This window comes from Passer domesticus, chromosome Z, assembly GCF_036417665.1.
Source record: "Passer domesticus isolate bPasDom1 chromosome Z, bPasDom1.hap1, whole genome shotgun sequence".
In the NCBI taxonomy this organism is placed as follows: Eukaryota; Metazoa; Chordata; class Aves; order Passeriformes; family Passeridae; genus Passer; species Passer domesticus.
Window position 1 is genome coordinate 6,155,243 of NC_087512.1, and position 26,152 is coordinate 6,181,394.

Sequence of the window (26,152 nt, forward strand, 5' to 3'; positions counted from 1 at the left end):
CTTCTTTTTTTTCTCTTCTTCATAATGGTCAATTTTCTGCACTTCTGTTGATATCATTCCACTTCCTGAAAAATTATTCCATATATAAGATCCAAACCAGTTTCAAAAAAAAAGGGGAAAAAAAAGGGCGGGGGGGTGGTGGTGATGAGGGAGAGAAGTTACATTAACTTGTTAGATTCTATTTTCACATACCCAGAGGAATAATTCATATCTGAATATATAATGATCACTAAAGGAGACCTTAGTTGTTCATTGCTATTTCTGTTGCACGTATCATGCTCCAGCTTATTATCAGAGACCAAGACCAGAACAGTTTCTGACTGCACTTGCCGCTAAGTACAACTTGCTGCTAAGTACAACTGATGACCACAGTTTCTCTCTGACCCTCCAAGTATGGCTCAGTCGTTAGTAAAACACATGAGATTTATCTTTAATGAATGCTCAGCTAAGGGAATAGGAAGCTGGAGATGGAGAAGGAAAATGAACAGGCATATGTAATGAAATGATTGATGCTTTATTTTTTCTGCATCCTTTTCAGAAATCCAAATGCCATCAATGACTTACATAATCCATTGTCAACATTTATTCTTACTTCAGTTATCTCCATAGTGGTAGGCAAGCTGCTTATATAATTTGTCTCTTCAGGCATAGTATCTTCCCTCTCTTATTACTTTAATCAATCATTGTTAGCTTATGTACAGCACATATCATTGCTACTGTTCTGTGGTGTGTCAGTCATTCATGCCAAACAGACCAGCCAGCAGCCCCGAAGGACCTCTATAAATGGAAATTCTCCTTTGTAAGCTGTAAAGCTTAAATGAGAGCATGAAAGCCCTTGCATGAGCACCATAACCTTCCACAGTGCAGAAGGCTTTGATAACTGTGATGTCAGCACTTCCCAAACCAACACATCTCCAGGCAATGTGATGATCCTGCTCATTGCTCTGTGCCACTGCCATATAAAAATCATCATCAGAGAACCAGGCTGAGGTCCAGACCTGTGGCAAGGCCCAGCTGCCTCCCATTTCACTTTAAGTGGCTGCCCAAGGCACTTTATTTAACAGTTTATTAGATATTAATTTAGCATTCAGTATCCTTTTTTTTGTCAGACTGATGCAGGTTTTCTTCCATGTGTACATTGGTAGGCTCTGACTCTACGTTCAGCACTGTATAAGGTGCAGGAGGAAAAAACCCCACTGTGTCTCTGTGTTGATGAGTCTGTGTCAGGCTGAGAAACAAAAAGGAAATGAAAGCATGGAGCCAGGGCTGACTCAAGGTGAAATCCTAATCCATTGAGGACTCATAAAGCCTCTGATGCACACAGTTGCACTTGGAATACAGGGCATGGCAAAAAAAGAGAAGTGGTTGCTTACCAGTACCTTCCCACTACAAGGTATTGCTGTTTATGTCCAATTTGATCTGTGAGGCCACATTTCAGGAACTAGGTAAACATTATGCCAATGGCAAATCTCCACTGTAACATTTCTGAAACAAAAGTGTTATCTGGTCCTCACCTGGTGACCCACATTTGCCCATTTCCTCTTGTGCTTCTTGTGTGGAAAGAGGTGGAATTACTAGATGAATTTTGCACCTTAGAATATAACTTTCCAGAGTGCCAGTTCTGTGCTCTAATTCCAATAATGGCTCTATCTTATGGGTGTGCAGAGTGGAAGTAGAGCATATTTCACCATCTGAGAATCTGGCTCAGTGCTCTTATTAAACACTCTTTGGCAGACGAGCTGTTACGTCAAACGCTGAACAGGGAGGATGTAAATATCCATTTCCACTATCTCCCACCTCAAAATAATCTTTATTATACTGATTCTTCCTAGTTGGTCAGTTATATGATTCAGCAGCAGTGATGTTCCACATTTCCACCTGTTTGCATTTACTCTATGGCTGCCAAGGGAACAATGGGGAAAATAATGCTCTTGTGAGCTATTCTGTTCACTATGTGTCAAAAAGTAATTTGAATCAAAGAGTCACTAACTTAATTGATGGCGATGGCTCCATCCAAAAAACAACCAAGGAATTGATGTTGTGCAAATTGCCCATATATTGCTCTTGAATTTGTGAGCATATTCTTGTTTGCCTTGACAGCATGTAAATTACCTTTTGGACAGCTCAACACATTACTTAAGATGTGGCTGTGTGTGAATTTTTTAGCTGCTTACAGGGGCAATAACAGCCTTCCTGAGAAACTAAAACTCCTGTTCATGTTCCTGGGTTTTGTTTTTGATAGGATTTTGGGAGGGAGCGTCTTTTTTCTTTCTTTTCTTTTCTTTTCTTTTCTTTTCTTTTCTTTTCTTTTCTTTTCTTTTCTTTTCTTTTCTTTTCTTTTCTTTTCTTTTCTTTTCTTTTCTTTTTCTTTTCCTTTCCTTTCCTTTCCTTTCCTTTCCTTTCCTTTCCTTTCCTTTCCTTTCCTTTCCTTTCCTTTCCTTTCCTTTCCTTTCCTTTCCTTTCCTTTCCTTTCCTTTCCTTTCCTTTCCTTTCCTTTCCTTTCCTTTCCTTTCCTTTCCTTTCCTTTCCTTTCCTTCCCTTCCCTTCCCTTCCCTTCCCTTCCCTTCCCTTCCCTTCCCTTCCCTTCCCTTCCCTTCCCTTCCCTTCCCTTCCCTTCCCTTCCCTTCCCTTCCCTTCCCTTCCCTTCCCTTCCCTTCCCTTCCCTTCCCTTCCCTTCCCTTCCCTTCCCTTCCCTTCCCTTCCCTTCCCTTCCCTTCCCTTCCCTTCCCTTCCCTTCCCTTCCCTTCCCTTCCCTTCCCTTCCCTTCCCTTCCCTTCCCTTCCCTTCCCTTCCCTTCCCTTCCCTTCCCTTCCCTTCCCTTCCCTTCCCTTCCCTTCCCTTCCCTTCCCTTCCCTTCCCTTCCCTTCCCTTCCCTTCCCTTCCCTTCCCTTTCCCTTTCCCTTTCCCTTTCCCTTTCCCTTTCCCTTTTCCCTTTTCCCTTTTCCCTTTTCCCTTTTCCCTTTTCCCTTTTCCCTTTTCCCTTTTCCCTTTTCCCTTTTCCCTTTTCCCTTTTCCCTTTCCTTTCCTAATTCATGGCACATACCAATTACTGTTTGATATCTCAGATTTTAAACCCTGTGCCTTTTCAACAATGCAGCATGCCAAAGAATACAGTAAGGCAGCAATTCCCTCCGCAGAGTAAAACTGAAACACTGAAACACTGTTTCAGAGACTTATCTATGAATTCAACACATTCATTTGTCTCAAGTAATTTTAAATTCTAGTATGACTTACCTGAAGTTAAACTGTTGCTACTTGAGGTTTCTGATATAGTTGGTGGAAAGAGATACACGACATTCAGAAGGGATTCACTACAGTTTCTGATGATTTTGGAATCAGAGAATAATAAAAAGGTTTAGGTTGGCAGGGGTCTTAAAGTTCCTCTAGTTCCAACCTCTACTCCATGCACAGGGACACCACCTATTAGGTCAGGATGCTCGGGGTCTCATTCAACCTGTCCTTCACCACTCCAGGCATGGCAAATCGGGGAACCAAGATCTTGGTCTTTGGTGTGGAACTGAAAGAGTCTGTTTAAGCCTGCCCTGAAATGGGTTCACTATTCACAATATATCTGTCTGCTATTGACTCCAGAAGGCAATGACTGAAATCAGTATTTGTCATTTCAGGGACTTTTCAAACATGTGGTGACGGTATTTTCTGTTGAAGCCTATAAATGTAATCAGAATGGACAAAAGATAGGCAAAGTAACATTGCTAAAAGATAAACATGACTTACCAAAGTTACAAGTTAAAGTTTTTAACAGATGAGTTTATTATACCAATATTTCTGAATATTCACATATGTGAATTGGGATGGTTTCTTTAGACAAGGAAATTATTTGAGAAATTTTTTGTGGATTTTTTTTAGGTCAAATTAGAAAATAGAAACTGGGAATTGAGTAGCAAAAATTCAATAGATTAAAAATTAAATATATTAAAAATAATATTTTAATAATATAATAAAATATTAATAATGGATCTATAGAAAAGGCAAAATATTCCATTACTGTAGATCCATTAATTAAATACTCTTAAGGAGCTAAAAAGCTGCAGTAGCTACAAATACATTGCACATCTCAGAAGACTAATATGATATTAACCAACCTTGAAAAAGTCTAAGTTAAATCACACTTAACTGAATTATTCCTCTAGTTTCAACCAGATCTATACTATTTAACTTAACTTCTTCAAGCTCTTTGGGAAACAGAAATGTTACCAAATTTACAGCTCATTAGACAAAGAATCATGCTGAATTTTTGGCCCATTTTACAAAGGAATTAAATTAAATCAGTGGATTTGAGACTAAAAAATGTGGTACCAACCTGAGAGCAGTTTCTTTTTCTTCAGGCAGTGACACAAGTCATGTTTTCTCCATAAAGAAAAACCATTGAGCAATTACAGTGTTTATATTGGTCCTGGATTGAGAAAACAGAATGACAAAAGCAGGTCCATCTTCCAGAATCAAAAAACTAATACCAACAGCACAGTTTTGGGGAGAAATTCCACTCCAAAATATAATTCCTGAGTGTTTAACTACACATAAAATATTCTGATTCTACAAAGAGTTCCTCCCTCACAATTATCTGAAATATAATCTCATAAAACTGAATACAAACAAGGCAAACACATCATAATGTTTGGCTTTTTTTTTTCCCAAGTGTCAAATATGTGTTTTTTGCACGTGAAGAACCTTCAGTATAATGTTATTTGAGATGTCTGCAAAAAGACCTTACAGAACTTCTAAGAAAAGATTTTAGAAAAGTTGCACCTTCTTTGTTAAAAGAAGTTAACAAATGTCTTTCCATAGTTTCTGATTTAGTCAATTTCTTTTATTTAAGTCCTTTTCTTTCAGTAGGTTTCTTTGCATCCATGTGTCATATCAGCTTGAACCCCATACTCATAATAGCACAAACATGCACAGAAATATTCATATACCTCACTCAGATTCATTTGTTTCATCCTTCCTTTTTATTTTTGCTGTGGGTGAACTATAAAGTTCTGCTGAAACTAAGCAACACAAAATTATTTTTTAAAAAAAATCTTCCTTTCCCTTCTCAATACTCTCATAATATTCTATGCATATAAATCACCCTTGGCAAAATGAAGAAAAAAAAAAAAACAACCAGAAAAAATTACCAGCTTTTGATGCTTTCAAGCAAATACTGATTGGCTTAACAACAACAACAAAATATATATAATCAATTATAAGCATCCCTCCTTCCCTGAAAAAAAATCATAATGTATCAATTTGGGGCATTAATGTACCTGATAGAGTATTTTGATTTCGTACAAGGCTCCATCTGCTGATAAACCCCCTCTAGAACTGGCTGTAATGCAACATATTTGAACCCTCTAGAGGCAGCTGAGGAACATTAAGATGCCATTAATGTTCATTTTACATATCTGAGCTCTTCTGGTTGCTCTTCCTTTGTAAAATGTGACTGTAGGTTATTTCCATCCAGATGTCACAGTGCATATCTGTATTTGTTTATGGTTTTTAATAATTCTTCCGGCTGAGCAGAGCAGTCTTAGATGGCAATGTATTTTTCTCAGACAAAACTTGTAGCTGCTATATGAATATGCAACATTTAGTGCAGCAAAATTAAAAGGAAAATAAAGGGGAAAAGTGACACTCATAGATGAAGAGGATGAAAGCAAGCAGTAGCAACATTGTTAGGTTTTTAAAATAAGGTTTTAATGAGAATGAATTGGGCCTTGATACAACATAAATTGGACTATTTACATGCTTAAATTAAGCATGTGTTTAAATTGAGCACAAGCACTTTGCTACCTGGGGATTTAGAGAAGATCCATTATAAGAAATGTCCTGGAAACCATGAAATGCAGTAGGCAAGTACTCTGAACTAAGACACATCGCTTCTTATTCTCTTTCTGATTCTTCTGATCTGATTTCCCATGTGTGCTTGCACCCTGCACTCATCTGTTAGGCAGGATAATTTCTTCTGAACCTGTGGTCCTTGACTGTTGCTCTCCTGTGGGCAGGAGAAATGAAGTGCTAGAGGCAATGCTAGAATATGTTTATATTGCCAGAGGAAACATTAGTGGCAGTGACTTCTGGCAGCCATATGTAATGTGCCAGAGGATTTCCAGTGTACCAGTTTGCCTTTGAACACCCAGGAAATAGCTGAAAGATCAAAATCAGTCATGTGTCTCTTTGTTCCCTTTCTAAAATGGTGGTTTCAGGATTAGAAGCTGATGGGGTTGATGTTGATGCAGACTGAAGCAAATGTTTTCATTTTGCTGCATTTTTGAGTTCTTGGGCTTCATGTTTTTTGCATTTCTTAGCACTTGCAAGAATGTAAAACTGATTTCTGCACCCTCACTAGCTTACAAAAGTCTTTAACTGAAGCATAAGCTACTACAACACACATAAGCCAGTGTGTGACAGCCCACTAAAGTCAGGAGGAATCTTATCGTGGACTTACCTGAACTGCCGTCTGCGAAACAGACTCAGGAGTGCAAGTAAGGTCTGATCAAATTGCTCTTTCATGACTCAGAGTAAATTCCCTAGATCTGCCATTGATTCTCCTGGCACTCTTGGAAAAGCAATGAGCCTCACTTTGATGATTTGTAAACCACAGATATCTTCACACACCTGGTTTTAAAAAGGAATTTGAGAACCGTGTCATGAAAACTGGAGAGCAACCTTCGAGCTCTAGATCTGAAGGAGAATCTATTTTTGTCAGATGTGTCCATATGACATAGAGGACTAATCCTGATTTTATTTCACAGAGGAGGCATTACACAGAGGCTGATCTCATCACAGCTTCAGGCAAGTCGTGGTGCTCCAGACTGCCACGCATTTTGATTCCCTGTGCCATTCTGACGCAAACAGAGAAGGACGCACCCAGAAAAAAGGGGAAAAAAAAAAAAATCATCTTCTCCTTCTTCTTAATGATGCCAAATGTGAATGGTGCAATAAAGTACATGTGTAGCCACATTAGCTTCTTTCCAAAATGAGGTGCAGAGAAATCGAGAAGTGCCCATCACGCAGTATGAATATGCAAGTAGTCATTACAAGAACCATGCTCCCAAATGTGGCAGCAAAGCTTTGGAGGTCTGACGAAGATGATTTCATGCCATCTGCCACCTGCTTCTGAAGGATAATGGCTGGCTGGTGTGTATGAGGCTTGTTCTAAATGTTATCATACTGTCTTCTTTCTTAAATTATGTGGCTAAAATGAGCCTGTCTTTGTTTTATTTCAATTGACACCAGATGCAGGGACTTGGATTCGGGTTTTCTGTTTTGCAAACACAGGCTTGGCAAAGGGAAAGGAGGAATGATAGTCAAAGCAGCTCTGATAACAGAAGAAACCCTTCTGATAAGCCTTCACTTAAATTTCATCTGTAAGGAAAAGAAACAATAAAACAGCACAGGATTCAACATTGCCCTGACTGTCATTAAAGGAACAAAGAATTATGTTGTTTCAGGTTGTTTTTCTAACACTTTTGATGCTAATAATATTGATCATCATTATAAAAAAACAGACCTAAAATACGTTCTCGGTATCAATCTGGCACACTGAAAAGGTTTACAGGTAGTGATATCAGAAATTTCTAATAGTTACAACAATCAACAGATTTGAAACTTTTTATCTCAGCCTTTTAATTCTCTATTACATTACCCTAACACCTTTTTTTAAATTAATTTAACAAATAATCTGTACTGTAAAGTACAAGGAATTTAGTAATGTCTGACTTATCAAGGAAATCTGAAAGAGAAATTCAGTCCTCAGCAAAGTAAGAATTAGTCCCTGTCCTTTAACAAACATACTATGGACTACTCTTCTCCAAATTTTAAATCAACATTAGGCTCATCATTATCATCTAATCTTGGAACAGCTCCTATAGAAAAGAAATAAAGAGTAATCCTCTAGCTAAATTATGTCCTATCCGGGACAAAGATAATATTTTGTTTATGAGCCCCTCTGATATTGTCTTTCTTCTCTGGAAGCCGGAAATAGGTATCAACACTGTGGTAAACTAACCTTTTCTTTCTTTCTTCTCTTTCTTGAGAAAATGTTGTTGTTTTTTGGGTTTTTTTCTTCTTTTGTTTCCCCCCCACGATTTCTAGAAGATGAACCTGGAACACTTTCTTCTTTTAGACAGCACAAGATGAGAAAAAACACAGTATAAAAGGCCTTACCATGCCACAATGCCACAATGTTAGAGGATTGTACACAGATTGGAACCTTGCTTATTTTTTGCTTTAAGGTAAAAAAGCCCATCATGTCATGTTTTGTATGCAGTGGACATGGCCTGTTCATATTACAAATGGAAAATTACCTCTTCTGAATAAACCTGGCCAGCACAGGTGTATTCTTCTGCCCTCACTCTCTGTCAGGGGGCACAGGGAGTGGCATGCCCCATGAGAGCAAGCCAAGGTGACCCAGTGCCCTCACCAGCAGAGATGTCTTGTGGGGTCCTGAGACAAAAAGGAGAGAGAAGGAACTGTGAAGGAATTAATCAGACCAAGGGTTTATCCATGCATCAAACCAGGATGAAGAGGAGATGGAGTTGGAGAAAAGTCATGGCATGTATCTGAGGGATGAATCCAGGAGATGACATCTGAAGTCCTCTCAGGAAACAGGGCTGGAGGACGGGATCTTGTGATGTCACTGGGACTTGTGTCCAGGACTGAGGTGAAAAGGGATTCCCTCACCATGGCAGTTGGCTCTTGGGTGATGGGCAGGGTCATTCTGGAGGACAAATCACATATGTGCTCCACAGAAAATCAAGCTATTTTCCAAAGGTTGCTTATGCTACAGCCAAGTGACTGTGGCAGTGCCACTGTGTGTTCTCCGCAGTCGTCCCAGTATGGCCCATGGAAGTGACCATGTCTCCTTTCTCATTTCCAGACCTAATCCTCCTTCTGAGATTATGACTTCACATACTACAATTTCTAGCCCACAGACAGATTATGTCATACACTGAATAATTTCCTTTTCTGCCTCAAACACCTGGTTTGTTTGTTTTTTTTTTTTCCTTTCCTCACTTTAAAAAGCAATACATAAGACTGAGTCAAGGTACCTGATATAAGTTAAATTCACCTTAAAATCAGCGTAGGTCATTGAAGAGCATTACAGAGATGTCAGTCACAGATTGTGTTGTACTACATATTAATATGAGAGGGGGAAAGTATCATGAGAGAAGGAAAGGAAAAATTAGGGCTATTTTGCCCGTTTTATTTTTTTTTCCCCTGAAGGAACTTAAAAAAGCAAGCAAAGAACTGCAGAAAATATCTGTATAATTCTGTTATATGCACTGTATACAGAGCCTAACCATTAATGTAGCAGACTTCATGGACTCTAATAAAGAGGAAATTACCCTATATTTCAGCACTGTGTTCACAGAGTTCCTCCTCATGTTTACAATCAGTGGGTAGCTATTGAACTCACAAAGCTTTTTTTCCCCTCTGCATAGAAGTCTGCCATAGTGAGGCATATTACTAAGGGATGTGCAAGTGAATTTAAAATAAGCAGCATTTCTCTTAAATGCTTGTAATTTTCTGCTTCCTCATCCCCTAGCAAATGCCTTATTGTGTTTAGCTCGTATCTACACATTTTTCCATTCAGGTGTTTTTGTATTATTTATATTATTTTTGCTTTCCAAGGTTAGGGGTTTTTGGGGTTGTGATTTTGTTTTTTTTTTTTTGTTGTTGTTTGGGTTGTTTTTGTGGTTCCTGTTGTTGTTGTTGTTGTGGGGTTTTTATGGGTTTTTTGTTGTTGTTGTTGTTGTTTGGTTTTGGTTGGTTTTTTTTTCCAGAGTGGCTTTAACTATAGACATAGATTATCCAGATGTATACAAATAAGCTTCTCCATAAGTTCAAAATCACTCAAAAATAAGGGAGATGTGGCATTTTCCCCCAGCTGCTGCTAAAGCCTTACAAATAACATGATCTCAAGACAGATCCCTGGCCTAAACATCAAGTAAAAGTCCCACCTTTTCAGGGAAATAGAAATTCATTTTCTTATTCTCCAAAAATTACAACTGTAAAGGAAACTTCCAGTTTTCTCTGGAACAGAAGGTAGCAAGGATATTAAATGTGTATATTGTGAGCTACATAGCTATGTATATAAAATAAGTACATATACCTAAATACAAGCATATACATTTCTCTTGTTGCTACTTCTGCTACAATGGAAAGGCCACCTAGATATAATTAAGGTCACAGGCTTAAGTACCAGCTAAGGAACAGCAAAATGCAAAATAAGACCATATAACAAGTCAGTCAGAAGTTGTGTGGAAGAAGAAAAGGGAAGGGAAAAGGTGGCCTTCAGAGACACAGACACAGAGAAGCAGAACTTCTTATCAGTGAAGATAAACCAAAGAAAAACCAAAACCAATACCCAACCTTGAAACACAATTATTTTTTCCTCTTTGTGGAGGAAAATTACCATTCTCTGGAATGGCATTTGAAAAGTGTCCCACAGACACACCCTCACTAGATACATGATATAAACCAGAGGAGATGGGTGTGATGACAAACCTTCAGTTATGGTTTGCTTTAAAGCATAGCACAGTCTGAAATTTTCTCAATGAAATGCTTCATCTCCTTACTAGGAGATGAAAATGTGTCTTGTTTTCATCTCCTAGTAATATTCACTTTCACGTTCAGAAAGTCATGCCTTCTTCCCCTTATCTCTCTCCACTCTCTCCCCTCCCAGTAAGGTTATTTGGGACTATTCACAGATCTCTCACTTATGTGTTAAAGTCTGTTTCCTAAAGGCCCACTGTTGCCTAGTGGATATGTACTTTAATTAAAAGCAATATATCTTTCTTTTTTTCTTTCTTTCTAATCTCTATCTATAGGTTTGTCCTTGGAATTTCCATTCTTCAGGGCAAGGTGAATGGAGTTCACTTGTTTGCCTGGGATATATCCAGTAAATTTAGGAGACTAAATAAAACAAACACAGGGAATTTTAATTATTATTATTGTTACTTTAGTGTAAGCTCTGAAATATGATACTCACCAGGAGAAACAAGGGGGTAAGAATTCTTTAAAAATTGTCCCCAAGGCTGCTTAATTTTTGCCTCAAATAAGAACAGGTCCTTCTCCCTAAAAATGAAAACTACCTAGTTGAAGTCAATGGCAAAGTTGCTTTTGTCTTCAAAGGAATCAGGGTTTCACTTTTTATCTTAAAATGTAAGCTCCTCTGCTACAGTAAACCAGTGTCACTCTCTGATTCGAAATCAATAGAGGTCTTCTAATTCACACCCCCTCCATGTGCCTCTGTATTCCCACTGCCTGTGACATCAGCCAGGGCACTGTCCCCCAGCTTCCCACTGGGCAGTTAAGTCCTTTTGTGTCAGAGCACTCTGGGTAATGAGGAAGCACTTCATGACACATCTGCTCAGTCCTCACCCCAACACCTGTGGCACAGTCCTCATGAGAGAAGAATTAATATTTTCCAGATAGGGAGGCCTGTTCTTAGCCCTTCTCCCTTTTTTTTTCTGAAGGGAAGGACATGGCTGGGACACTTGAGGCAATCAGGGTGGAAGGTAAGGGAGAGGAGACAGGACGAGTTCAATCTTCAGGAGCTAAACTATGAGATAGCTGAAGGCATAGCCTGACAACATTTAGCATGTTGTTGGGAATGGTGAAAGGTATTATTCCCAGTAGAAGGCATAATCACAGAATCACAGAATAATGAGGTTGGAAGAGACCTCTAAGATCACTGAGTCCAACCTATGTCCTAACACCTCAACTCAGAATCTAGGCTATAGCACCAAATGCCATGTCTGGCCCTTTTTAAACACATCCAGAGATGGTGATTCTACCACCTGCCTGGGAAAAGCATTCCAGTACTTTATTATTTTTTCAGTGAAAATTTTTTTCCTAATATCCAACCTGTACCTTCCCTGACATAGCTTGAGACTGTGTCCTCTTTTTCTGTCAGCTGCTGCCTGGTGGAAGAGACCGACCCCCACCTGTCTACAACCTTCCTTCAGGAAGTTGTAGAGAGCAATAAGGTCACTTCTAAGCCTCCTCTTGTCCAGGCTAAACACCCCCAGTTCCTTCAAACATTCCTCATAGGGCTTGTGTTCCAAGCCCCTTACTAGCCTTGTTGCCCTCCTCTGGACACGTTCAAGCATATCAACATCCTTCCTAAACTGAGGGGCCCAGAACTGGACACAGAATAATGTTTACTTGTGGATAGACCTGGACTTCTTGAAACACATTCAATGCCATAGCTGGAGACAGGGGAAATGTGCACCAAAATCTTTAAAGTAAGGTGCTTAAATGTTTGGACTTCATGTTTAAGGAGCAAAATAAGCAGCCTAGTTTTCTGCAATGGGGGCTGGTGTGCTGGTTTTGGCTGGTGTAAAGTGAAGTGTCTGGTGTGGGGCTGTGCTTTGGGTTTGTGTTGAACACAGGGATGATAACACAGAGATGTTTTTGTTAGTGCTGAGCAGGGCTTGCACAGAGCCAAGGCCTTTTCTTGCTTTTTGCACTACCAGGCTGAGGAGGAGCTGAGGTTGCTTGGGAGGCTGGGAGGAGACACAGCCAGGACAGGTGACCCCAGCTGACCAAAGGGATGTTCCAGACCATGTGACATCATGCTTAGTAAGTAAAGTGGGGGGAAGAAAGAGGAAGGGGGTATATTTTGAATGATATTGTTTGTCTTCCCAAGTAACCATTCCACGTGATGAGACCCTACTCTCAGGGAGACGACTGAACACCTGCCTGCCAATTGAAGCAGTGAATTAATTCCTAGTAATTATTTTGCTTTGCTTGTGTGCACAGCTCCTGCTTTACCTATTAAGCTGTATTTATCCGAACCCATGAGTTTTCTCACTTTTACCTTTCTGATTCTCCCCCAGCTGCTGCTGAGTGAGAGGCAGTGTGGGGCTGGAGGCTGGCTGGGGTTAAACCATGACAGCTGAGTACTCGGGATCTTTTCAAGGTAGCACATTTATTTAGGTGTTCCAATTTGGGTTGAAAAGACCACCTCTAGGCCATCAGAGAAGAACAAGTGCCAGAGTTTCAAAAAGATACAGAGGATGTGTTGGTGCCTGTAAATGATACTGAGCCACAGGATACAATGTCTTATTTAGAAGATTCATCTTGTCAGTACACAGAGCACCAGCAGGAAAGTTAACAGCCTGTCCTTCATTCTGCCAATTAATGGAGGTGCACTTTGAGCAGCAGAAGTATTGCTGTGCAGCTCCCTGGTTTCTCTCAGAGTTGGGCACTGCTGAGACAAGCCAAGTGTTTAAACAGATCCCTAATATAACTGCAAATATAGCCACTTCCCCCTGTGGAACTGAATTTACTTGGATTATTCCTTTTTTTTTCTTTTTTCTTTTTTTTTTTTTTTTTTTTTTTTTCCCAACTACTGTAGTGCCAGTAGACCCAAACTAAGAATGGGATCTGAACTCTGACTCTGTAAAGGAAATGATCCTACCAGATGGGCTGACAATTTAAATAGTCAGAATAGACAAATGAATACTGTCAGTCCTATTACACAAGTGGGGAACTCATTAAATATTGTGCCCTATATTATACAGTTATTTAGGGGTAGAAATATGGGTTGAACATAGATCTCCTCTATCCAAGCTGAGTGCATTAGCCACTGTGTGTAATAAGGCCAGAAAGGGCAATTTTAAGCAGGAAAGAAAAGGAATCAAGGGAGAAAGCAGCAAGAGTTGTTAATGTAGCTGTGGTTTTGCATATGTGTGAAAAAGGAGACCAAGGGTCATTCTGCAGAGACATAAAAAGAAAAGAATAAAGATTGGAAAGTGACTCAGGAAATAACTCTGCAAAAAGATGGAGCAATTAGCCTTTTCTTATTTTCTTTCTTTGCATTATTCCTTTAAACTTTATTGATTTTTTTAACCATGTAGATACAAGGTTTTATTTTTTGTTTTATTATAGCATTCACCATCTCTTCAAATTCCAATAGATCTGGCTTTTGCTTTAATCATCCAATTACTACAGCTCCAGAAAAACTCAAGGGAGATGTTCCTAATGCTGAGAACAAAAAACCATATAGGCAGAGCAGTGCTTATGACCCTGTTGGAGGCTTTTTGATTATGCCTAACTACTGTGATCAATACTTCAAGACTTTTAAAAACATGCATATTGGGTGAAATGTAAATGGTGATTTTATTTTTTTTTTCTCTCAGTAGGTTTTATTTAAAAGCAATTTGCACCATTCTTCCTGAGTCACACAAATGCAAATTTCCAATTCTTTCTTCTGCATCACAAGTAATGAGAAGAACATTAAGCCATAAATAAAGCACAGATATATGAGTTTGTATGTTCAGAGGTCATGAATGGTATGTTGTGGGTTATTCCTCTGCTGTCAGGAGAGGAGCCTTGCACCCTGGCAGGACTCACATCCTCTATAATTCTCCATTCTAGAGAATGCATACAAGAGTCCTTGTATGCATTACAGGTTGCCCAGATATCAGATGGGTAGAGGGAACTTGTAGGTGCCCTCTCCTTCAATGCTACTGCTTTAGCAGTGATTATCCCTCCCATTTTATTTTATTTTATATCTCTTTATATGTCAGCTTTGACATGCTGACCTGCCAGCCCCCAATTTATGATGGCAGAATGTGTAATTGTTCATGGAGGATATTTTCAGGTCTGTCTTTGATTTTTTTTTTTTTTTAGTTGAAACAGAGGCTGCCATGAAGAATAAATGTGATTCCTCTTTTCCTCTCTTACTTGATCATTTGGTAAAAATGCAGACCAGCAAAAGATGATAAAAAACAATTTACTGTCTCTTAAACCAGACTACAATTTTCCTTTGATAGAAACTATGTTTTATACAAAGAGTTTTAATTTTTTAATACACTGAATATCTGAAGGGAATTTAAACACTTTTCTCTAACAAAGGACCATTTAGTCCCATGTTCTGTCTGCAGCTATGACCAGATGCAGATGTCTGTGTTTGAGGATCAGAATAGGACAAGCACATACAGAAGGGGCACACATGTAAGAACAGGGGAAACACACACATCTCTGGAGACTCTCCCAGCTCCCAGCTGTTTACAGATCAGCTCTGCTGAGGCAGAAATCTCTCTTAGACTCTACCAGATGAAGTGCCAGGTCCTGCACTTTAGTCAGTAACAACCATGGACAATGTTATAGCTGACTGATGGAAAAGAACCCCAGGATGAGCATGAGCTGGAGTGTGCTCAGGTGGCCAAGAAGGCTGATGGCACATGGCCTGTGCCAGCAGTGGTATGGCTGGCAGGGCCAGGGTAGGGTGACTGTCACCCTGTACTGGGCACTGGTGAGGCCACACCTCAAATCCTGGAGTCGGTCCTGGGCTTCTCATGATAAGAAAGACATTTTGGTTCTGGAGTGTGACCAGAGAAAGGCTCCAGAGCTGGTGAGGGGTTGGGAGGACTCCAGTGAGGAGTTTCTGAAGGACCTGGGGGTGTTTGTCTTGAGAGAAGGAGGATCAGGGACTTTCTCACCCTCTACAACTCCCTGAGAAGAGGTTGGAACCAGCTGGAAAGCAGTCTCTTTTTCAAGTAACACATGGACAGGATGAGAGAAAATAGGCTCAAGTTGTACCAAGAGAAGGTTTAGATTGGATATTAAGAAAATTTTCTTCACCAAAAGCTAAGACCTTGGAATAGGCTGACCAGGAAAGTGATGAAATCACAATCTCCACACACCTCCAAAGACATGCAGATGTGGCACTTAGGGACATGTTTTAGTGGTGCACTTAGTAGTGCGAACTTGATGTCCTCTAAGGGTCTTTTCCAATCTATTCTATTCTATTTTATTCTGAGAGAATTGGGTTTATTCAGCCTGGAAAGGAGAAGGCTTAGTAGTGATCTAACTGCAGCCTTCCAATACCTAAAGAGAGTCTACAAGAAAGACAGAGAAGGACTTTTTCTAAAAGCATGTCATGGCAGGTCAAAGGGGACTGGCTTCAGACTGAAAGGGAGTCAGTTTAGATTAGATATTAGGGAAAAAGTTACAGTGAGGGTGCTGAGGCAGTGGCACAGGTTGCCCACAGAAACTGTGGTTGCCCCATCTCTGGAGATGCTCAAGGTCAGGCTGGATGCAACCTGGTGAAAAGTGTCCCTGTTCCCATGTCCAATCACTTGTGAGCTGATCTGTCTATTCATTTTTTATTAATATTTTAAGGACTTAATCTCCACAAGTAGGTTCAGATTGCCCAAGAACTCCTGATAATTCCTGGTACACACTAGCCTTCTGTTGCAAAGCAATACCAAAGTAATCTTTACACAGCTTCTTTTGGATTGTTGCGAAGTTGCAGCTTGTCAGCTTCATTGGATTCTCTCTTTGTTTAATTTCTTAAAAGACAGTCTAGATTTTTGTTGTTTTATTATTCATAGCCATCTTTACTGACCTAAATATTACATAGCATCATCTTTAGGGGATAAAGGTTATCTCCAAGCCTTTTTCTTACAGTTTTGCCATTGTTTAGGTTACAAGCTCTACAGCTCTTGGGGAGGACCTACCTGAAAATGCCTGGTATGGATTTTCATGCCAGCACACCCTGGCACAGCCTCTGCACAGGCTATTTGTGAGCCACTTACGTGGGTGGCTGCAGCAGGAGACAGAGCCCATCAGACACTCGGCTGCTGCCTTTCCTAGAGGTGCAGATGCAGCCAACAGATTTCCTCTTGCCTCCACTCCACCTCAGAGAAGCCAGTTTTACAGCAAGCTTGATGCCAGTTTGGTGCCTAAAGAATGATTTCCACCACCAGGAGTTGCCAGGCTGTAGGTGAGTGAATAGCAGCCCTGTGCCAATTTCCCCTCTATCATAAGAAATCACCACTTGTTTACTTGACAGAGCTACAAGTGTAAACAGCTGTACATTTCAGTGCATACAAGATGTTACAAGTGTAAAACAGCAGCCATGCATATTATGTGTTTCAGGGCTCTACAGGTTCACTCCTGCTTTCCATCAGAGCACTGAGAGTGTAATGTGATTTGCAGGGAGAGGAGGACGCCTTTGCTCAGTTGAAATGTGGTGAGCACATGCAGGCAGGGAAGAAGGGATCTGCTGAGTTTTCCACTGGTCGTGCAGCTCCAGAGCCAGGGACTTAGCTGGCGGTCAGCAGCAAAGTTACTGTCACAGTGTCACCTGTCAAATTTTCTCTGCAGGAATAATGGTGACTGGATGCCCTGATGATTAGTGCATGGTTAAAGCCTAAAGGATGCAGGCATACAGAGTCTGAGCTCACAGCCAGGTTTACTCCCCCCGTGTAACAGCACTTAGTCCAGGGAAATCACTCCTGATTGGCACCACAGGCTAAAGAATCTGTCTGAAGGGGTGGGAATGAAATATGGCAGTGACAGAGTGCTGAAAAATCGCCTGTTTTCCAGGTAAAATGCTGCTCTTTGTGAATAATATCAATCTGAATTGAGTTAATATTAGATCCTCCTGATTAATTAAGGATCTATTACATCTAACTAAAACACAAAAACTCCCTACCTACTGACTTTGTAAGATTTTGCTTTTTAGAGGTTAGGGTAATGGCAAAGAGAACTGGTAACAGATCAAGGGGGATCCAGGTAAGGAGAAAGGGTCATTTGCAATATCTGATTACTTGTATATGTGCTGATGAGAAGCAACAGCAGAAAAGCCTCAGAAAAATAGTATCTTTTGATCCACAATACTTTTTGTCCAAAATATAAGCAAAATCAGCAAATTCTACAATAAAACTCAGAGAAATTTATGCTTTTCTAAGCAAATAGATATTTACGTCTAATTAGAACAATAAAAAAAACAAAAACCAAAGCAAACAAAAAAAACCAAACCCAAAACAAAACAAATAAACACCCAAAAAAACAAAACCAAAAAAAACACAAAAAACCCCCATACACACAAACAAAACCCCCACAAAAACAAAAAAAAGCGTCCATCAAGACCAAGACCTTGCCTCTGGGGGTGCTCAGTAATAGATGCTTGGAAACCAATGCCTGGAGCCAGTGATATTTTTCTCATTGTGCCCACATCTCTTTTGACGCTCAGCAAATTGCTTCTTCACCTGGTGATTACAACTAGACCTGTCCTTCAAAAATTCACCTTTATGAAACTCATATTTTTTCACCTTGTTTTCAGAAAGAATGTTGAATCACAAGAATGGTGGAAATCAGTTTGTTTCCACTGATTTCTTGGAAGTATCACTAATTTATACTAGTCGTCTCTCAGTTTTTATGAAGTCCAAATTGCAAGTCAATGAATGAAAAAACAGTCAGAAAAACCTATAATGAGCATCTAAAAGTCCTCTGTCTATGAAGTCACATCTTAGCAACTGTTAATCATGACACCTGAAACATGGACAGAACAGAAAACAACTACCCTCAACTCCTTGCTCTCACTCACTGTACCTTTATGCCATATACAAAAGTTCAGGACATTTCACTGTCTTTTCATCTATCATTTCCCAAAACTATTTCCTCTACTTCCTGCTTCTTTGTACAATTTTCACCTTTGTAATGACATTCTGGGTGATCCACCACTGCACTTCTAAACTTCACCTTGCTTCTTTCTGACCAAGTCCTGTTAATCATACCCAATCTAATAATAGCAGTGTTAATAACACCTTCTGATACAATATCCTCCTCCACAGGCCTTCTATGTTCTTCGGATGGCTAATGTCTTGTTAAAACTTTTTTTACTTATTAATTTTGTCTGTGACAGAGCTTGATTAGCTTCTAAATTACCCTGTTCCTATTTTTAGTGCACTATGCCCCTACCCTTCACACACAGTTTAATCCCAAAGTATTAATTCGTCTCTATATAATGCTGACTTGTCTTTCTCCAGGTACCCTAAATCTTCCTGTTTTCATTTGAGGTCCATCTACCTTTGTTTTAACTCTTATTACCTTTCTCATTACTTTTACTGCTCTCTGTTCTCCATTGACGGGCACAATTGCTTTGCAACAGCCACGGGTAGTGCTGGGGAGGTGAAGGGTCAGGTTCACTCTTTGATAGAACTCACCTCACGTCCTGCTTAAATTAGCAATTGCAATGATGCACCGAGTCGGCAGACGGTGGGAGGGGGGAGCTTTATGTCTCTAATCACTCCGGGGTAACTTGTGAACTCAGCTCTCTGCTGCAAGAGAAGTAAGAAGTCGGGAGAAACATCTCTTTGCTGCCACTTTGCACACTGACACTTGTCACACCCTGCCTCAGAAGCAGGAGTAGGGGAGGCAGTGACAGCCACTCGGCCAAACAGCCCCGCCACGGTGAACAGGATGCTCATCCTGAGGTAATCACAATTGTGCAAAGGAGGTGCTCAGGACACTCCAGCAGCAGAGCATCAAACTGCTGCAGCTTTTTCCCAATGGTGCAAGCTTTTATCTTTCAAATCTGTGCCAGTTTGGATTCTCTCTTCTTGTGCATTTCTTTCAAAACTGTAAGGTAATAATGTCAAAGATTAATTTTGTGACTCTTTAAATGGCATCAACTGATCAGGAGTGAAGAAAGAATGGAAGAAAAAAAGGCAGAAGAGGAAGAAGAAGAAAGAAAAATATACAGGCAAGGAAACCTGGAACAGTCATGATCTCCCTTTTTCCCCTTAAATTCTGCAATTGTCCATAGGACCCCAAGAAGTTTGTAGGTTGGACTGACAGCAGTACTCGAGCCAGCACTGATAATGATCAGATTCATGATCAGATCTGTTCAATTTCTGGCAGAGCGTTAGTAGAAGTCTGACCAAATGGCTTGTGCTGGCAATTCCTTCCTCCAGAACTCTGCAAATAAAAATATACAGGACACCCAAGTCAGATTCTCCTCTGGAGTTCATTTCTTGCAGAAATTAATCAGACATCAAGCTGAGCTACTTTTGAAATTTAGTGTAGCATGAATTGTGCCATTTTTAAGTCTTACTAGTACAGCTGCAGGATGCTCTGTAGTTTCTGCAGATCCTGCCAAACCACCACAAACCCATCACCAAATGCTTCCTCCAGTCTAACACCCTCGAGAAAGAGATGATTAGTCATCTTAAACAGTTGTTCCTTTTTCGATTGGTGCTGAATGTATTATATTTTCTTCCTTTGAATGTGCTTCTTACGGGGAAAAAATAATAAAATAGAGAGATATCAGAAGTTTAATATGTGATCTGTAGGATTTCAATGTAAAATGTTGATGTGGGAATCTAATAGAACATGTAATGGGAAGTTCTGCACTCTTTTTCTCTGTGGTTGAGTCAATAATCTTTTTTTTTTTTAATATTATTTTGGGGAACTGTTTTGAATTTCTGGTGGAAACAGAGATGATAATAGAGATGTTGTCATAATGCTAATCATGGCAGAGAGTCAAGGCCTTTTCTGCACCTCACACCCCTCCACCAGCCAGGGGAATACAAGAAGCTGGGAGAGGGCACAGCTGGGACAGCTGACCACAACTGACCACAGAGACATTCCAGACCTCATGGTGTCATGCTGAGCACATAAAACTGGGGGGAGAAGAAGAAAGAGAGATCATTTGGGTCCCAAGTCACCACTGCATGTGATGCACCCCCATTCTCCTGGGGATGGAGTGCCTGAACTTCCACTGGCAATTGGTGGAGGAATTCCTTGTTTCGCTTTGCCTATGTATGTGACTTTTGCTTTACCTGTTAAACTGTCTTTATCTCAACCCTACAGTTTTTTCAGTTTTACCACTCTGATTCTCTCTCCCAGCCCAGTGGGGCAGAATGCACACACAGTGGGGCTGTTAAACCAAAGAGAGCCAAAGCAGGAAATGATGGAGATGTGGTTGTACCTTGCCACCTGTAATGAGAACTGAGGCGGGCAAGAGACCAGGATGAAAAAAGGAAATGACAGTGCACGGAAGGTCAAATGTCTTAGACTGAGAGCTCATGTTGCACCTGAGCAGCCCACCTGCACAGTTTCCATCCCAATTCTTTGGCAGGGCTGTGCTGAGCCCACCCACATTACTGAAGCAATGGTAACATATGCCCAAATCTCTCTGCAACATTTGACATGCTGTGGCAAGAAGCAGCTGGCTAGTCATAAGCATACCCTTCATACTTTTTTCTTCTCTTCATGACAGCTGCTCTTCACATCCAGCAGACTTCACCTGCAAAGAGGATGTCTGATGCACAGCAGCTGCCAAACATTTCTAAAGAACAGGACTCTTACAGAGGCCTGCAGTATTCCCTACAATATATCCATCCAGCAAATGCTATGGCCTTGCCATGCATTCTCCATTCTTTCAACACTTGGGTAAGAACAGGGACTTTTTTTTTCCCATCACCTTCATCAGGATAGCAGAGCAGCTGCTTGGCTTCATTCAACTATGGTACACCAGAACAGACATATGAAGTACCTCAGCACCAATGGTGTAATGCCCTGGAAAATGAATGTGCTTGACTTCAAGTGCTGAGGCAAAAAGATCAACATAACCTTGCCTAGAAAGCTCTCCCCTGCATGCCACCCAGAGATTCCTCTGCCATGGGCCACCTCTTTGGCTGACCTTCACGAATGTGGAATAAAACAGCTTCAAAAATTTAGGGAAGAATATGCAAAAATGATTTCATCTTCCGCCTCTACACTGCATCTGATGCATTGGTCATTTGCATTAATGCTATTGTAATTGCTTTATTGAATATGCTGGCAGAATATACTCATTCCAGGTACACTGAAGACATGGGGTTGATGGCTTGACCTTGCAGCTCCTTGCTGGAATGTAACTCCAGCATGCAGAAGGAAGGCAATGAGTTCCTCTCTTAAGAGGTGACTAATCAGTACCCAAAATGAGTCTCCTGTAGACATTTTGCTTAACAACAAATTTAATGGAAAGGCTCCTTGTAACACAAAGGGAGATGAGCCACACATTCTACAGCTTTGATAATCAAATCATTATTTTTGTAGCCTTAAGGGATATCTGCTTACAGCAGAATTCAACATATAGTTTAATTTACTTATCTGATCTTTCTCTGCACATGAATAGCTTCTATTTCTTGCCCTATTTCAAATTTCCTTACATAATTCAAATGGCATCACAAAGTATGTATGTGTGGTTTTGTACTGATGATATTGACAACTGACTAAAGGGAGGTTTTATTTCTCTGTTCTTCTTGTCCCTTTCCCATTCCCTCTATTCAAGCTGCAGCTCAAAAGGATTTTTTTTATGATCTTAATTCTGCGACAGTGTGATTATTATTAGTGTTTTAAATTCTAACCTCTGATCCTTTTCATTTCTTTTATTGTTGTGCTTTTTCTAATCCCTAAGTCTTATAAAGTGCTTCTCATCTGTACGTCTTAAAATGCTTTACAAAGGAGACAGAAACACTGTTCTTACTTGACATGCTGGGGACTAAGGCACAGAGAAGTGAAGGGCCACATGTAAAAATAATACAGGAAAAACATTGTTGAAAAAAAATTCCATTTTTTTCCCAATAATCTCCCCTCTCTAATGTATTGTGTTGCTTTCCTTACAGGATTTGAACACAAGTATCAAAATCACTAGAATTCTAATAAAAGTCTTCCTTATTTTCCTCATTTATTGTCTCCAAATCCTACTTTTTTCCTCTTTTTTCCTCTTCTCATTTTTTTTTCTTTATGTAACTACTTGTTTTAAGATTTTTTTAAGAAAGTACAAATGCAAAAGAAAAACTCTAATGCAATTAGCACCTCTCATTATTAGTGATTTTTCAAGTGCATATAAGTTAAAAATACATGGACAGTCTGCTAGCTAATGTCTGCTGCTCCAGCGAATCAGATTTTCTGCTGTTCCCGGGTTAGGAATGTAAAGAAATTGCACAAAATGAATCCCAAACATAAATATGGCTAAGTGTGATAGCATGGGTGACAACAACATGATAATGCAGAGCTCATAATGAGACACATATATATGGTCTTATCACCCCAAACAGCTCTACCCTGCTGATTCGGGTAAAAAAACCCCACATCAACAACAAGTGAAAAAAAACTTTTCGACCATCTCAGCGCTCTCTTGCTCATTACACCAACCTGTCAGAAATGACAACTTGGCCAAGCCCAGTTATACCATGCTGACAAGGTGCTGTATATGCTTTTCTGCAATAATGTCAGCTTTAAGGTGCAATGTACTTCGGGAAGCTCATTTCTATGATTGGTCCAAAAAGAGCCATTTGCCCTGTTGGTGGGGTGAGGCAAAACCTCAGTTTCCTTTAAATTAGGAGTAATTTTCACAAAGATTGTTTTTTAGAAAACTAGCTCAAAATAGTGGAACTTTCATTTTTCATTTTTCTTGAGTCTGACTACTGGACAATTGTCTGATGATTTTCTTTTAGTGTCTAAAACAGCAATGATATTATCACTAATATCTGACATATTTCAGAAATATCCTGAATGCAACCAAATAAAATTGCACTCAGGGACATATGCTGGCAATCCACCATAAATAAGGAGATATAATATAAACACGACAATCTAAAGGGCAATGATGCAATAAATGTAAATTACTATACCAGGAGGGTGAAAGAACAGGAATCCTCAGCTCCATTTGCAGAACTGCAATGACAGAATTTTAGGGGAATGAAATTGTGTTAAGGACAGAGCACCGTGGAGCTGGAAAGGGAATATATCATGATCCAAAGAGGTGCAATGGGAGGTGGAAATGACAACCAATGAACAACAATAAGTTCTAACACTGGCTGTGCACAAAGGCAAGGCACACCAATACAGGGCAATATGAGTGCTGGGAAGGCAGTGAGCCACTGTGATCCTGGACTTACTGGAGTACAGGTGTTTTAAGACTTGCTGCAATGAGAATTCTCTTTGGCTGTTCCAATAGCACCTGAGGGGTTAGATTTTGGATCTCAAACACCTGGATTGTATGTCTAGAAAGAACAATGTGAATTTAATAATATCTAATCACCTAATCCTCCCCTTTGCTTATGCTGTATTTCTTGCATTGGGAATTATGTCAAACACCATTCCCTGTCCTAAAGTGTCCACACACCAAGTCAGCAACAAACTCAGATATATATCACCTCTGTGCAAACCTAACCTCTACACAGTATACAATACTCAGAAATACTTTTTCTAATAGACAAATGATGTATTAGAATGATGCACTGCCTGATGCCATATCTCCCTCTGCTGGTAAGGTCACTGACTGCTGAACGTGTTAATCTTTAGCAAAACATTTTCCAGGTTTCAATTTTCAAACTAAAAGGTCATAGGTTTGATTCATGGCATGGTGCTATTATGTAGACCAACATCCACTTCCTTCATCCTCAGCACAGAAATTGTCATTGGAACAGTGACCTCTCAGCAAAAGGCAGCAATGTGCCTTGCACCCAGGAGGTGAAACAAATGAAGGTCTAAGAGGAAAAAAAGAAGAAGAAGAAAAAATAAAAGGTTGGAAATGCCAAAGGATGGTGCTGTTCAATGAGTGTGGCAATTCTCAGAGAGTTCAGCATTACTATAGACTCTGAGCTTCAGACTTCAATGGCTAAACCTTTGATCATTACTGTTTGCAAACACTGCAAAATGTTTTAATAAATGCTCAGTAAGAACGTGCTAATGAGGTATTTACAACCTTTTAGAATTAAATATCTAAGCAGGAAATTTGTCAACTAATAGTTTTGTTTGAGTTAGTGGAATTTATTTCAGCCTGATTGAAAAGTAGAGAAGAATTCATGACTTTTCATCTATCACTTTTTACTTTTATTTTCCACTAGAACAAATATGTAATTAAATAAATAAACAGCAAAAAAAATTCATCCAGCTGTCAGTGCACCAAGACACTGTTGTCACTGGAAATAGATATGTCTGCTCTTTTATTGTAAATGCCACTTCAACAGGACATGATGGGATACTCAGTCTTCAAACAGCACTGGGAGAAAAAGCTGAAAGATGCTTTTCCTATAAATTTGTGTGTCTTGCATGCATGCAGTAATGCCAAGGTCAGTTAAGGAGCAATTCTTACTCCCCAAAGATGTTTTTAGTAGATGGACTAGATTTTTGAAACATCATATTTCTTATATTGGGGGTGGAGATGCTAAGTTAACTTTGTTTGCAATACCTTGAGAGATGCATTGAGAAAAAAGTTTTGTCCTGACAATTTAGCTATCACTCAGAAATGCTCCAGCCATCCACATATAAAGGAGAAAAAAAGAACAAACCAAAAAACAAAGTGACCCCAAACTAGTATAATGTCTTTTTCTTACATTCTTTTTCATTCCTTTTTTCTGACTGTGGAAAAACAAAAGCAACAACAGCAACAACAAAACTCATGAAAACTAAACACTTCACAAAGAGATACATTTCTAAAGCTGACAGATATGTTCAGTGTTACATAATCATTTTAGTAACAAGACCTGTTTTAATGCTTATAATGCTTAAAACCTTGGTTGCAGAATTACCCTAGTGGTTTTTTTTTGTTTGTTTTTTTTTTTTTTTTTTTTGGTTTTTTTTTTTTTGGTTTTTTTTTTTTTTTTTTTTTTTTGTGGGTTTTTTTTTTTTTTCAGTCTTGATTAGCAGTAGAAAGAAAGACACGAGCTTAGACACATAAAGAGGAATCAACTATTACATGAATGTTACTTTATTTCTGGCTTGGCATCAGACCCTGAAATCTGTTTGGCAAATTGCTGCCTGGTCTATAATACATGAACTCACCTTAGAAAGCATAATGAAGGAACTCCCAAAAGCTGAAATGTGGTCTGTGAGAGAAGAAGCCCCTTCTGTAAGGAGCAGATGTCTGAAAATTATCCTTCAGCTTCAGGCAAGTTCTGTCATGTCAGAGAGAGCACTTACTCACACAAATAGTCTCAACCCCTGTGGTGGGACTGTTTCTGTGGATCAAAATCAATGGGTTTTGTAATGTAGGTACCATTCCTGAAAAGAGGAATCTGACTCAGGCAGCAGCTCAGAACCCTGCTGACACTGTTGCAGGGATGCTCACACAGAGCACAGCTTTGGGCATGCACGTGAAGGCAGGTGAAGCACAGGACAAGCGGCACAAGCTGTCCCAGGAACAGAAAATGTCTGTCATGTCTCTTTTGCTGTCAAAATGGCTTCTCCTTCCACCAGCACCTTAGTCCAGCCTTTTTCTCCCCCTAACCTTTCCAAAATAGTTCCTTCAATTTTGTCCTTTGCATTAGGGAAAAGAAAAACAAAACAAAACAAAACAAAAAAAACAAAAAACAAAAAACAAAAAACAAAAAAAAAAAAAAAAAAAAAAAAAAAA

The 26,152-nt window shown here is 39.7% G+C and overlaps 1 long non-coding RNA gene across 3 annotated transcripts; it reads right to left on the minus strand.

Annotated features, from left to right (window-relative positions):
- Nucleotides 1–493: 493 nt before the first annotated feature.
- On the minus strand, nt 494–26,096 carry LOC135290977 (uncharacterized). Of its 3 annotated transcripts, none has more exons than XR_010353820.1 (6): nt 25,582–26,096; nt 18,969–19,082; nt 8,009–8,445; nt 4,322–7,365; nt 3,235–3,667; nt 494–1,899 (listed from the first exon to the last, which is right to left on the minus strand). It is a non-coding gene; the product is annotated as an uncharacterized LOC135290977 (long non-coding RNA). The 3 variants fall into 3 exon arrangements; XR_010353819.1 differs by having other exon boundaries at nt 4,322–4,414; nt 6,446–8,445; XR_010353818.1 differs by having other exon boundaries at nt 4,322–8,445.
- Nucleotides 26,097–26,152: the final 56 nt, after the last annotated feature.